Source organism: Panulirus ornatus, chromosome 44, assembly GCF_036320965.1.
Source record: "Panulirus ornatus isolate Po-2019 chromosome 44, ASM3632096v1, whole genome shotgun sequence".
NCBI lineage: Eukaryota > Metazoa > Arthropoda > Malacostraca > Decapoda > Palinuridae > Panulirus > Panulirus ornatus.
This window is the reverse complement of record NC_092267.1, coordinates 3,023,855-3,037,742: the sequence shown is the minus strand read 5'-3', so window position 1 is coordinate 3,037,742 and position 13,888 is coordinate 3,023,855. Positions and strand designations below refer to the sequence as shown.

The window sequence follows — 13,888 nt, the reverse complement described above, 5'->3', positions numbered from 1 at the left end:
ACCCCTCAAGTCATGTTCGGGTACATGAATGCCTTAATCGAGGCCATCTCATCTACTATATATATATATATATATATATATATATATATATATATATATATATATATATATATATATATATATATAGGGGATAGGGGAGAAAGAATACTTCCCACGTATTCCCTGCGTGTCGTAGAAGGCGACTAAAAGGGGAGGGAGCGGGGGGCTGGAAATCCTCTCCTCTCTATTTTTTTTTTTGATTTTTTTCCAAAAGAAGGAACAGAGAAGGGGGCCAGGTGAGGATATTCCCCCAAAGGCCCAGTCCTCTGTTCTTAACGGTACCTCGCTAACGCGGGAAATGGCGAATAGTTTAAAAGAAAAAAGAATATATATATATATATATATATATATATATATATATATATTTTTTTTTTTTTTCTGTGTCGCTGTCTCCCGCGTTTGCGAGGTAGCGCAAGGAAACAGACGAAAGATAATGGCCCAACCCACCTCCATACACAATGTATATACATACACGTCCACACACGCAAATATACATACCTATACATCTCAATGTACACATGTATATACACACACAGACACATACATATATACCCATGCACACAATTCACACTGTCTGCCTTTATTCATTCCCATCGCCACCTCGCCACACATGGAATACCATCCCCCTTCCCCCTCATGTGTGCGAGGTAGCACTAGGAAAAGACAACAAAGGCCCCATTCGTTCACACTCAGTCTCTAGCTGTCATGCAATAATGCCCGAAACCACAGCTCCCTTTCCACATCCAGGCCCCACACAACTTTCCATGGTTTACCCCAGACGCTTCACATGCCCTGATTCAATCCACTGACAGCACGTCAACCCCGGTATACCACATCGATCCAATTCACTCTATTCCTTACCGTCCTTTCACCCTCCTGCATGTTCAGGCCCCGATCACACAAAATCTTTTTCACTCCATCTTTCCACCTCCAATTTGGTCTCCCACTTCTCCTCGTTCCCTCCACCTCCGACACATATATCCTCTTGGTCAATCTTTCCTCACTCATTCTCTCCATGTGCCCAAACCATTTCAAAACACCCTCTTCTGCTCTCTCAACCACGCTCTTTTTATTTCCACACATCTCTCTTACCCTTACATTACTTACTCGATCAAACCACCTCACACCACACATTGTCCTCAAACATCTCATTTCCAGCACATCCACCCTCCTGCGCACAACTCCATCCATAGCCCACGCCTCGCAACCATACAACATTGTTGGAACCACTATTCCTTCAAACATAGCCATTTTTGCTTTCCGAGATAATGTTCTCGACTTCCACACATTCTTCAAGGCTCCCAGGATTTTCGCCCCCTTCCCCACCCTATGATTCACTTCCGCTTCCATGGTTCCATCCGCTGCCAGATCCACTCCTAGATATCTAAAACACTTTACTTCCTCCAGTTTTTCTCCATTCAAACTTACCTCCCAATTGACTTGACCCTCAACCCTACTGTACCTATATATATATATATATATATATATATATATATATATATATATATATTTTTTTTTTTTTTTTTTTTTTTTTATACTTTGTCACTGTCTCCCGCGTTTGCGAGGTAGCGCAAGGAAACAGACGAAAGAAATGGCCCAACCCCCCCCCCCCCCCCCATACACATGTACATACACACGTCCACACACGCAAATATACATACCTACACAGCTTTCCATGGTTTACCCCAGACGCTTCACATGCCTTGATTCAATCCACTGACAGCACGTCAACCCCTGTATACCACATCGCTCCAATTCACTCTATTCCTTGCCCTCCTTTCACCCTCCTGCATGTTCAGGCCCCGATCACACAAAATCTTTTTCACTCCATCTTTCCACCTCCAATTTGGTCTCCCTCTTCTCCTCGTTCCCTCCACCTCCGACACATATATCCTCTTGGTCAATCTTTCCTCACTCATTCTCTCCATGTGCCCAAACCATTTCAAAACACCCTCTTCTGCTCTCTCAACCACGCTCTTTTTATTTCCACACATCTCTCTTACCCTTACGTTACTTACTCGATCAAACCACCTCACACCACACATTGTCCTCAAACATCTCATTTCCAGCACATCCATCCTCCTGCGCACAACTCTATCCATAGCCCACGCCTCGCAACCATACAGCATTGTTGGAACCACTATTCCTTCAAACATACCCATTTTTGCTTTCCGAGATAATGTTCTCGACTTTCACACATTTTTCAAGGCCCCCAGAATTCTCGCCCCCTCCCCCACCCTATGATCCACTTCCGCTTCCATGGTTCCATCCGCTGACAGATCCACTCCCAGATATCTAAAACACTTCACTTCCTCCAGTTTTTCTCCATTCAAACTCACCTCCCAATTGACTTGACCCTCAACCCTACTGTACCTAATATATATATATATATATATATATATATATATATATATATATATATATATATATATATATATATATATATCCCTAGGGATAGGGGAGAAAGAATACTTCCCACGTATTCCCTGCGTGTCGTAGAAGGCGACTAAAAGGGGAGGGAGCGGGGGGGCTGGAAATCCTCCTCTCTTGTTTTTTTTTTAATTTTCCAAAAGAAGGAACAGAGAAGGGGGCCAGGTGAGGATATTCCCTCAGAGGCCCAGTCCTCTGTTCTTAACGCTACCTTGCTAATGCGGGAAATGGCGAATAGTTTGAAAGAAAAGAAAAAGATGTGTGTGTGTGTGTGTGTGTGTGTGTGTGTGTGTGTGTGTATCCTTACCTGAGCCAGGTACCCAGTTTATCGACAACCCCCGTGGGGAGGATGAACAGCTGAGTTGACTGTGGACCAATTGCCTTGCACAAGATTCGAACCTATGCGTGTTCGACCCCATACGGCCTGTGAAACACCCACGTCGAACCACGCTATACTTGCAGATATCATCTCATCATCTCCCCCCAAAAAAATCCTTAGGATGGATCTGTCTATGGTCAATCTATGACATTTTTCTTGTCGCTGGTCAAAACACATGAAAGCATCACCCAGTCCACAGATCTCTGTGCACCACCGAAGCTTCGTTCGGTGCCACACATGTCTCCCATCCATACCTCTTAATCCTCTTCCTCACCTAACCAAAGGCCGTCCTTTGTGCTCCCTTCCATCGGATATGATTTCCTTCCACGGACCAACGTCTATCTTCATTCCATACTCAGTCAACCTGAATTTTATATTACATTGACCACTGCTCCTTAAACCATACATTATCTCCCCTTAGTGTTCCCGTTTCTCCATTCATCTTTGATTCATGATATAGAACCGCGTCTTAGAAAAGAAAATATGAGGACTGGACTTTCAAAAGAACGTCATACTTCAATGGAATGTAACGTATCCTTGGGCTGCAGGAGGCTTTCAAAATAAGTCTTGTGGGTAAGACCAGGATTCTTTCACAGAAAATGGTCCTGAGGTACCTATAAATAAATGAATAATAAGAAAATTAATTATGGCTTACTTTTTATTCTCTCTCTCTTTGACCGCACGAAGATGAAACGCTGTTTACCAGTATTTTTCAAAACTCATTCTAATGTCTCTTTTCATTCCTTCGTCTTTGCTTATGAGCCGACCTCAGTATTAGCGGTTTTTGTTTTATATAGTAACCGACTTAACACGAGCAAACATGCCCCAGTCAAGTTCATTTTGGGTAAAAGGAAAAATGTTTTAAGAGAAAGAAGGTAGGAGCTGAAATTAACTAGGGCTCTGTGAGTGTTCGTAGGCATAACTGTTACAGGAAGGAAGGTTATGTGATGAGGGAAAGACTAAAGGAGGAGAATTGCACCGCTTACCTGCTCGGGGAAAGAAGGTGGCATCATAACTGCCAATTCTCGGATCTTAATCATCTTTATGTTAGTTGAGACGGCAACGGTGCCTGATTAACGCTACACACACACATACACACACACACACACACACACACACACACACACACACACACATACACACACACACACACACACACACACACACACACACACACACACACACACACACACACACGTGCACTCTAAAGTTCATATTTGCCCAAGGACCAGTTTCTATGAAAGGCTCCTGCAGCTCAGGGTTGCGCAACTTTCGCTACCAGGGAAAGGTAGACTCCTTTAGAGTGAAAAGTTCTTTGGCGAAGCTGTGCGGAGGAGGGTGGATGTGCTGGAAATGAGATGTTTGAGGACAATATATGGTGTGAGGTGGTTTGATCGAGTAAGTAATGAAAGGGTAAGAGAGAGGTGTGGTGATAAAAAGAGTGTGCCTGAGAGAGCAAAAGAGGGTGTTTTGAAATGGTTTGGTCACATGGCGAGAATGAGTGATGAAAGATTGACAAAGAGGATATATGTGTCAGAGGTGGAGGGAACGAGGAGAAGTGGGAGAACAAATTGGAGGTGGAAGGATGGAGTGTAAAAGATTTTGAGTGATCGGGGCCTGAACATAGAGGAGGGTGAAAAGCGTGCAAGGAATAAAGTGAATTGGAACGATGTGGTATACCGGGGTCGACGTGCTGTCAATGGATTGAACCAGGGCATGTGAAACGTCTGGGGTAAACCATGGAAAGTTATTGTGGGGTCTGGATGTGGAAAGGGACTGAGTGTGAACGAATGTAGCCTTTGTTGTCTTTTCCTAGCGCTACCTCGCGCGGATGCGGGGGGAGGGGTTGTCATTTCATGTGTGGCGGGATGGGACGGGAATGAATAAAGGCAGCAAGTATGAATTATGTACATGTGTATATATGTATATATATGTGTATGTATATGCATATGTATACGTTGAAATGTATAGGTATGTATATGTGCGTGTGTGGAGGTGTATGTATATACATGTGTATGTGGGTGGGTTGGTCCAGAAATCCTCCCCTCCTTGTATTTTTAACTTCCTAAAAAATGGGAAACAGGAGTCACGCGGGGAGTGCTCATCCTCCTCGTAGACTCAGGTTGGGGTGTCTAAATGTGTGTGGATGTAACCAAGATGTGAAAAAAGGAGAGATAGGTAGTATGTTTGAGGAAAGGAACCTGGATGTTTTGGCTCTGAGTGAAACGAAGCTCAAGGGTAAAGGGGAAGAGTGGTTTGGGAATGTCTGGGGAGTAAAGTCAGGGGTTAGTGAGAGAACAAGAGCAAGGGAAGGAGTAGCAATACTCCTGAAACAAGGGTTATGGGAGTATGTGATAAAATGTAAGAAAGTAAATTCTCGATTAATATGGGTAAAACTGAAAGTTGATGGAGAGAGATGGGTGATTATTGGTGCATATGCACCTGGGCATGAGAAGAAAGATCATGAGAGGCAAGTGTTTTGGGAGCAGCTGAATGAGTGTGTTAGTGGTTTTGATGCACGCGACCGGGTTATAGTGATGGGTGATTTGAATGCAAAGGTGAGTAATGTGGCAGTTGAGGGAATAATTGGTATACATGGGGTGTTCAGTGTTGTAAATGGAAATGGTGAAGAGCTAGTAGATTTATGTGCTGAAAAAGGACTGGTGATTGGGAATACCTGGTTTAAAAAGCGAGATATACATAAATATACGTATGTAAGTAGGATAGATGGCCAGAGAGCGTTATTGGATTACGTGTTATATGACAGGCGCGCGAAAGAGAGACTTTTGGATGTAACTGTGTTGAGAGGTGCAACTGGAGGGATGTCTGATCATTATCTTGTGGAGGCTAAGGTGAAGATTTGTATGGGTTTTCAGAAAAGAAGAGTGAATGTTGGGGTGAAGAGGGTGGTGAGAGTAAGTGAGCTTGGGAAGGAGAATTGTGTGAGGAAGTACCAGGAGAGACTGAGTACAGAATGGAAAAAGGTGAGAACAATGGAAGTAAGGGGAGTGGGGGAGGAATGGGATGTATTTAGGGAATCAGTGATGGATTGCGCAAAAGATGCTTGTGGCATGAGAAGCGTGGGAGGTGGGTTGATTAGAAAGGGCAGTGAGTGGTGGGATGAAGAAGTAAGATTATTAGTGAAAGAGAAGAGAGAGGCATTTGGACGATTTTTGCAGGGAAAAAATGCAATTGAGTGGGAGATGTATAAAAGAAAGAGACAGGAGGTCAAGAGAAAGGTGCAAGAGGTGAAAAAGAGGGCAAATGAGAGTTGGGGTGAGAGAGTATCATTAAATTTTAGGGAGAATAAAAAGATGTTCTGGAAGGAGGTAAATAAAGTGCGTAAGACAAGGGAGCAAATGGGAACTTCAGTGAAGGGCGCTAATGGGGAGGTGATAACAAGTAGTGGTGATGTGAGAAGGAGATGGAGTGAGTATTTTGAAGGTTTGTTGAATGTGTTTGATGATAGAGTGGCAGATATAGGGTGTCTTGGTCGAGGTGGTGTGCAAAGTGAGAGGGTTAGGGAAAATGATTTGGTAAACAGAGAAGAGGTAGTAAAAGCTTTGCGGAAGATGAAAGCCGGCAAGGCAGCAGGTTTGGATGGTATTGCAGTGGAATTTATTAAAAAAGGGGGTGACTGTATTATTGACTGGTTGGTAAGGTTATTTAATGTATGTATGACTCATGGTGAGGTGCCTGAGGATTGGCGGAATGCGTGCATAGTGCCATTGTACAAAGGCAAAGGGGATAAGAGTGAGTGCTCAAATTACAGAGGTATAAGTTTGTTGAGTATTCCTGGTAAATTATATGGGAGGGTATTGATTGAGAGGGTGAAGGCATGTACAGAGCATCAGATTGGGGAAGAGCAGTGTGGTTTCAGAAGTGGTAGAGGATGTGTGGATCAGGTGTTTGCTTTGAAGAATGTATGTGAGAAATACTTAGAAAAGCAAATGGATTTGTATGTAGCATTTATGGATCTGGAGAAGGCATATGATAGAGTTGATAGAGATGCTTTGTGGAAGGTATTAAGAATATATGGTGTGGGTGGCTAGTTGTTAGAAGCAGTGAAAAGTTTTTATCGAGGATGTAAGGCATATGCAGGTGTAGGAAGAGAGGAAAGTGATTGGTTCTCAGTGAATGTAGGTTTGCGGCAGGGGTGTGTGATGTCTCCATGGTTGTTTAATTTGTTTATGGATGGGGTTGTTAGGGAGGTGAATGCAAGAGTTTTGGAAAGAGGGGCAAAAATGAAGTCTGTTGTGGATGAGAGAGCTTGGGAAGTGAGTCAGTTGTTGTTCGCTGATGATACAGCGCTGGTGGCTGATTCATGTGAGAAACTGCAGAAGCTGGTGACTGAGTGTTGTAAAGTGTGTGAAAGAAGAAAGTTAAGAGTAAATGTGAATAAGAGCAAGGTTATTAGGTACAGTAGGGTTGAGGGTCAAGTCAATTGGAAGGTAAGTTTGAATGGAGAAAAACTGGAGGAAGTAAAGTGTTTTAGATATCTGGGAGTGGATCTGGCAGCGGATGGAACCATGGAAGCGGAAGTGAATCAGGGTGGGGGAGGGGGCGAAAATCCTGGGAGCCTTGAAGAATGTGTGGAAGTCGAGAACATTATCTCGGAAAGCAAAAATGGGTATGTTTGAAGGAATAGTGGTTCCAACAATGTTGTATGGTTGCGAGGCGTGGTCTATGGATAGAGTTGTGCGCAGGAGGGTGGATGTGCTGGAAATGAGATGTTTGAGGACAATGTATGGTGTGAGGTGGTTTGATCGAGTAAGTAATGTAAGGGTAAGAGAGATGTGTGGAAATAAAAAGAGCGTGGTTGAGAGAGCAGAAGAGTGTGTTTTGAAATGGTTTGGGCACATGGAGAGAATGAGTGAGGAAAGATTGACCAAGAGGATATATGTGTCAGAGGTGGAGGGAACGAGGAGAAGTGGGAGACCAAATTGGAGGTGGAAAGATGGAGTGAAAAAGATTTTGAGTGATCGGGGCCTGAACATGCAAGAGGATGAAAGGCGGGCAAGGAATAGAGTGAATTGGATCGATGTGGTATACCGGGGTTGACGTGCTGTTAGTGGATTGAATCAGGGCATGTGAAGCTTCTGGGGTAAACCATGGAAAGCTGTGTGGGGCCTGGATGTGGAAAGGGAGCTGTGGTTTCGGGCATTATTGCATGACAGCTAGAGACTGAGTGTGAACGAATGAGGCCTTTGTTGTCTTTTCCTAGCGCTACCTCGCACACATGAGGGAGGAGGGGGATGGTATTCCATGTGTGGCGGGGTGGCGATGGGAATGAATAAAGGCAGACAGTGTGAATTGTGTGCATGGGTATATATGTATGTGTCTGTGTGTGTATATATATGTGTACATTGAGATATATAGGTATGTATATTTGCGTATGTGGACGTGTGTGTATATACATGTGTATGGGGGTGGGTTGGACCATTTCTTTCGTCTGTTTCCTTGCGCTACCTCGCAAACGCGGGGAACAGCGACAAAGCAAAAAAAAAAAAAAATATGAAATGCTAAATTTTACCCCTAGATAATGATGGGATCTGTACATTCATAAACTTTTGCTGTTAATTAATTAAAAAAAATATTCCGTGGAACTGCAACACTACTCTGGGGTATATGATTATACAGATTCATAATAATTACATTGTATAGCAACATGTTCATGTGAATATCAACCTATGCCAGAATTCTATGATAGTCATCTCATAAATTATGAGGGTAATATATATAATATACCACGGAATATGTGATTTCTGTCAAGAGGCGTTCGGATATATATATATATATATATATATATATATATATATATATATATATATATATATATATATATATATATATATATAACTTAGGTGTGTGATCATAATCTGTTTGGATTTCACTTTTTGTTATAATAACTCTAGTGGAAACGTTTCTATTTTATGGTTTGGCCTAAAAGAAGCTGGATTAAGTATTAAATTTGTATTAGGTTACGTATTAGATTACGTATTTAGTTGTTAAGATTTTCCCACCCAGGCGTCTGTCTATCTTGATGTGTATACATGACTGTGTCTCAGTCTTCAGATGTGCCTGACTACCAAATTTTATTTCCAGTTGGGCTAGACCTGCACTAACTTCCAGTGTTTTTGACCAGTCACATACATAATTCATTGGTAAACATGCAATTGTCCAAGACCTTGGTCTTGGACAATTGCATGTTTACCAAATGGCGTCCTAACTTCGTCTCTTCGATGTATACCAACTGACTGTTATATTTTTCTCTTGTGTTTTTCCTGGTGATGTGATTATAACACGAAAGTGCACTTGGGAACTTATCGTGTTTAATTTTCCCTGTGGACTCATTAGAATATATTTGATCACGCACAAATTTGTGATCCTTTCCAATATATATATATATATGTATATATATATATATATATATATATATATATATATATATATATATATATATATATATATATATATATATATATATACCAGTCTGCCCAACATAAAATTTATCACAATTTGCACATGGCACTTTATAGATGCATCTAGGAGAATTTTCTGGTGAACTCCTAATTGCGATGTTCTTTATAGCATTATTGTTGCTGAAGGCAACATTTACGTTAAAGGATTTAAGCAACATGGGAAGTAAAGTAGAGCTAAACAATATCAATGTTAATTTTGATTTCAAACTAGTTAGCTTTGATGTTTCCTCACTTTTCACTAAAGTTCCAGTTTATGACCTTTTAGAATATTTATTTGATGTCTTGGATGATATTCATTTACCTGTTTCAAAGTCTGCTTTCACTGAATTGATAATATTGTGTATAAAAGACTGTGTATTTCAATTCAATGGAGATTATTATGCTCAAAAGTTTGGTATGGCAATGGGTAACCCTCTTTCACCTGTACTAAGTAATCTTTATATGGAATTTTTTGAAAAAAAATTACCAAAGGATATCTTAGCTTCTAATGCAATTTGGTTTAGGTATGTAGATGATGTTCTTTGTGTTTGGCTAACAAATGAAAATTTACAAATATTTCTCCCCTTAACAATTTAGTAACTTCCATCAAATTTACTGTAGAAAATGAAAATAATGGTATGTTACCATTTTTAGATTGCATATCAATAGGCAAGGAATTAAGTTTAAGTTTAGCATATACAGAAAACCTACCAATGTATGCTCATATATCCATTATTATTCATCTCAACATGACAGAGTTAAATTGTCATCATTTCGGTCTATGTTCCTTAGGGCATTACGTATTTGCAGTCCAGAGTTTATTGATGATGAGTTTAAGAAGATATATTCTATTGGGTCTAAGTTAAAGTACCCTAGATCTTTGATTGATAAATCCCTTAAGTTAGCAAAGAAATCATTTTATAGAGTTGAGCCCAAACGTCCCATTGACACCAAGAATCTTTTAGTTCTCCCTTTTAATAATAATTTTACTTTACTTCCCATGTTGCTTAAATCCTTTAATGTAAATGTTGCCTTCAGCAACAATAATCTATAAAGATATCTTAACCAGGAATTCACCAGAAAATTCCCTTGGATGCATCTATAAAGTGCCATTTGGAAATTGTGATAAATTTTATGTTGGGCAGACTGGTAAGGATCTTCCTGTTAGACTTAAGCAACATAAATATGGTATAAGAACGGGACAAGAATCAAATGCCTTGTTTAATCACGTTAAACACTATGATCCTTGTATTGACTGGAGTAGTCATCTCACTTATTAACTTTAACTCTATTATCACGAGAAATATCATTGAATCTTTTATTATCAAATACACAAAGAATTTTAATCTTGATATTAGTGATGGTCTATACAAATTAGATGCGGTTAGCATGCCTGCCTCTTGCACAGGGGTCCCAGGTTCGATCCTGGCTGTTGGAGGTTTGTATGTTTTATGAAGGTGCGCGTTCATATGCACTTTATTCGTATTCATATACCTCCGCGTTGTACAGTTAGGTTCGGTAAAACGCTATCAGCTGGCTATGTGCGTCTGTTCGGAAACAACCAAGTATAGACCCCGTTGCTCACCATTGTGAGACGAAGGGTATTCGAGTACTCAGTATTTCGAATAGTTGTTTCCTATTATACAGTCCCATAGCCTAGCGGTTACATGCCTGCCTCTTGCACAGGGGTCCCAGGTTCGATCCTGGCTGTTGGAGGTTTGTATGTTCTATGAAGGTGCGCGTTCATATGCACTTTATTCGTATATATATATATATATATATATATATATATATATATATATATATATATATATATATATATATATGGTAAATGTCTATCCCAGCTTCGCATCGAAACTTTGTGGAATATTTTGGCAGTTTTATATACATTTTTGCATTAAAAAGTAGTAGTTAAGTTAATGATAGTATGCGAGGGAGACTGTGGGGTTAGTTAACGTCAGAGTAAATGATACACTTAAGTAAGATCGAGCCAACCCTTACGATAAAGCTTAACCTATCCTCCCTAACAGTTAAGGGTTATCTTGATGTTCAATATTCTGGTCCAAATGTGCCATCCACCCTCATGAATATGCACCGCCAACACGGCACCGGATGTCAACAAACACACGACACAGCAAGCACCTATACAACCCTCCCACACACAGCGAATATAACTGTGGCGTATTTCAGTCATTATTTAGGCTAGTGTGTGAGGATGGGTGAAGAGTTTTGAAACTGGTGTTGATATTCTACAAGTATATCACATACGCCTACACTAATTACTCCCTCATTTTCTTTGAAGTCTCGTTTGTTTCCTTGCGCTACCTCGCTAACGCGGGAGACAGCGACAAAGTATGATAAATATATATATATATATATATATATATATATATATATATATATATATATATATATATATATATATATATATATATATATTCTTTCATACTAATCGCCTGGATGCTCTAGCTCTGAGTGAAAAAAGCTCAAGGTGAGGAGCGGGTCAGCAATGTCAGAAGTTAGTGTGAGGGCGAGAGATGAGGTGAGCGAAGACTTCTCAGCGGAAGCAGGATTTGTGGGAACGCGGGAAAGTGTAAAGAAGTAAGCCCCAGACTGACGTGGGTAAAGGTGAAAGTGGATTAAGAAAGGTCGGTGATTATCAACGACTATACACCTGGGTTTGAGAGCAGTGACGAAGAGAAACGAGTGTTTTGGGGATTGGATGAGTGGGTGTGTCTGTAGTTTTGATGCATTGGCTATTTGTAATGGATAATTTGCATTTTCTAATATAGGTAATGTGACAATCGAGGGTATAACTGGGGGGCATGGGTTATATGGTAAGGTAAATGGGAATGGTGAACAGCCTGTGGACTTGTGTGCTGAAAGAAAGCGAATGATTGGAAATACCAATTCTGAAACTACACTGCTCTTCCCCAATCTGATGCCTTCACCCTCTCAATCAATACCCTCCCATATAATTTCCCAAGAATACTCAACAAACTTATACCTCTGTAATTTGAACACTCACCTTTATCCCCTTTGCCTTTGTACAATGGCACTATGCATGCATTCCGCCAATCCTCAGGCACTTCACCATGAGTCATACATACAGTGAATATCCTTACCAACCAGTCAAGAACACAGTCAACCCCTTTTTAGATAAATTCCACTGTAATACTATCCAAACCCGCCGCCTTGCCGGCTCTACATCTGCCGCTCTGTCATCTAACACATTCAACAAATCTTCAAAATACTCACTCCATCTCTTTACATCACTACTACTTGTTATTACATCCCCATTAGCCCCCTTCACCGATGTTCCCATTTGTTCTCTTGTATTACGCACTTTATTTACCTCCTTCCAAAACATCTTTTAATTCTCCCTAAAATTTGATGATACTCTCTCACCCCGACTCTCATTTGCCCTCTTTTTCACCTCTTGCACATTTCTCTTGACCTCCTGTCTCTTTCTTTTATACATCTCCCAGTCATTTACACGTTCTCCCTGCAAAAATCGTCCGAATTTCTCTCTTTCTTCTCTTTCACTAACAATCTTACTTCTTCATCCCACCACTCACTACCCTTTCTAATCTGCCCACCTCCCACCTTTCTCATACCACAAGCATCTTTTGCGTGAGCCGTCACTGCTTCCCTTAATACATCCCATTTCTCTCCCATTCCCCTTACGTCATTTGCTCTCACCTTAATCCATTCTGCACTCAATCTCTCCTGGTACTTCCTCACACAAGTCTCCTTTCCAAGCTCACTTACTCTCGCCACTCTCTTCACCCCAACATTCTCTCTTCTTTTCTGAAAACTTCTACAAATCCTCACCTTCGCCTCCTCAAGATAATGATCAGACATCCCTCCAGTTGCACCTCTCAGCACATTAACATCCAAAAGTCTCTCTTTCGTGTGCCTATCAATTAACACGTAATCCAGTAACGCTCTCTGGCCATCTCTCTACTTACATACGTATACTTATGAATGTCTCTCTTTTCAAGTTAGGTATTCCCAATCACCACTCCTTTTTCAGCACACGAATCTACAAGCTCTTCACCATTTCCATTTACAACACTGAACACCCCATGTATACCAATTATTCCCTCAACTGCTACATTGTTAACTTTTGCATTCAAATCACCCATCACTATAAACTGGTCTCGTGCATCAAAGCTGCTAACACACCCACTCAGCTGCTCCCAAAACACTTGCCTCTCATGATCTTTCTTCTCATGACCAGGTGCATAGTCACCGATAATCACCCATCTCTCTCCATCAACTTTCAGTTTTACCCATATTAGTCTAGGGTTTACTTTCTTACACTCCCACGTATTCCCTGCATGTCGTAGAAGGCGACTAAAATTGGAGGGAACGTGGGGGGCTGGAAATCCTTCCTTCCAGTTTTTACTTTTCCAAAAGGTACGGAGGAGGGGGCCAAGTGTGGATTTTTTACCTACAAGGTTCCGTCGTCTGCTCTTGACGGCACTTTGCTAACACGGGAATCGGCGGGTATGAAACACACACACACACACACACACACACACACACACACACACACACACACACACACACACAC

The 13,888-nt window shown here is 41.0% G+C and overlaps 1 protein-coding gene across 2 annotated transcripts in view; it reads left to right on the top strand.

Moving 5' to 3' along the window:
• LOC139762671 (uncharacterized) overlaps nt 1-13,888 on the top strand; it is a 177,728-nt gene that overhangs the window by 75,531 nt on the left and 88,309 nt on the right. The window lies entirely within an intron of this gene.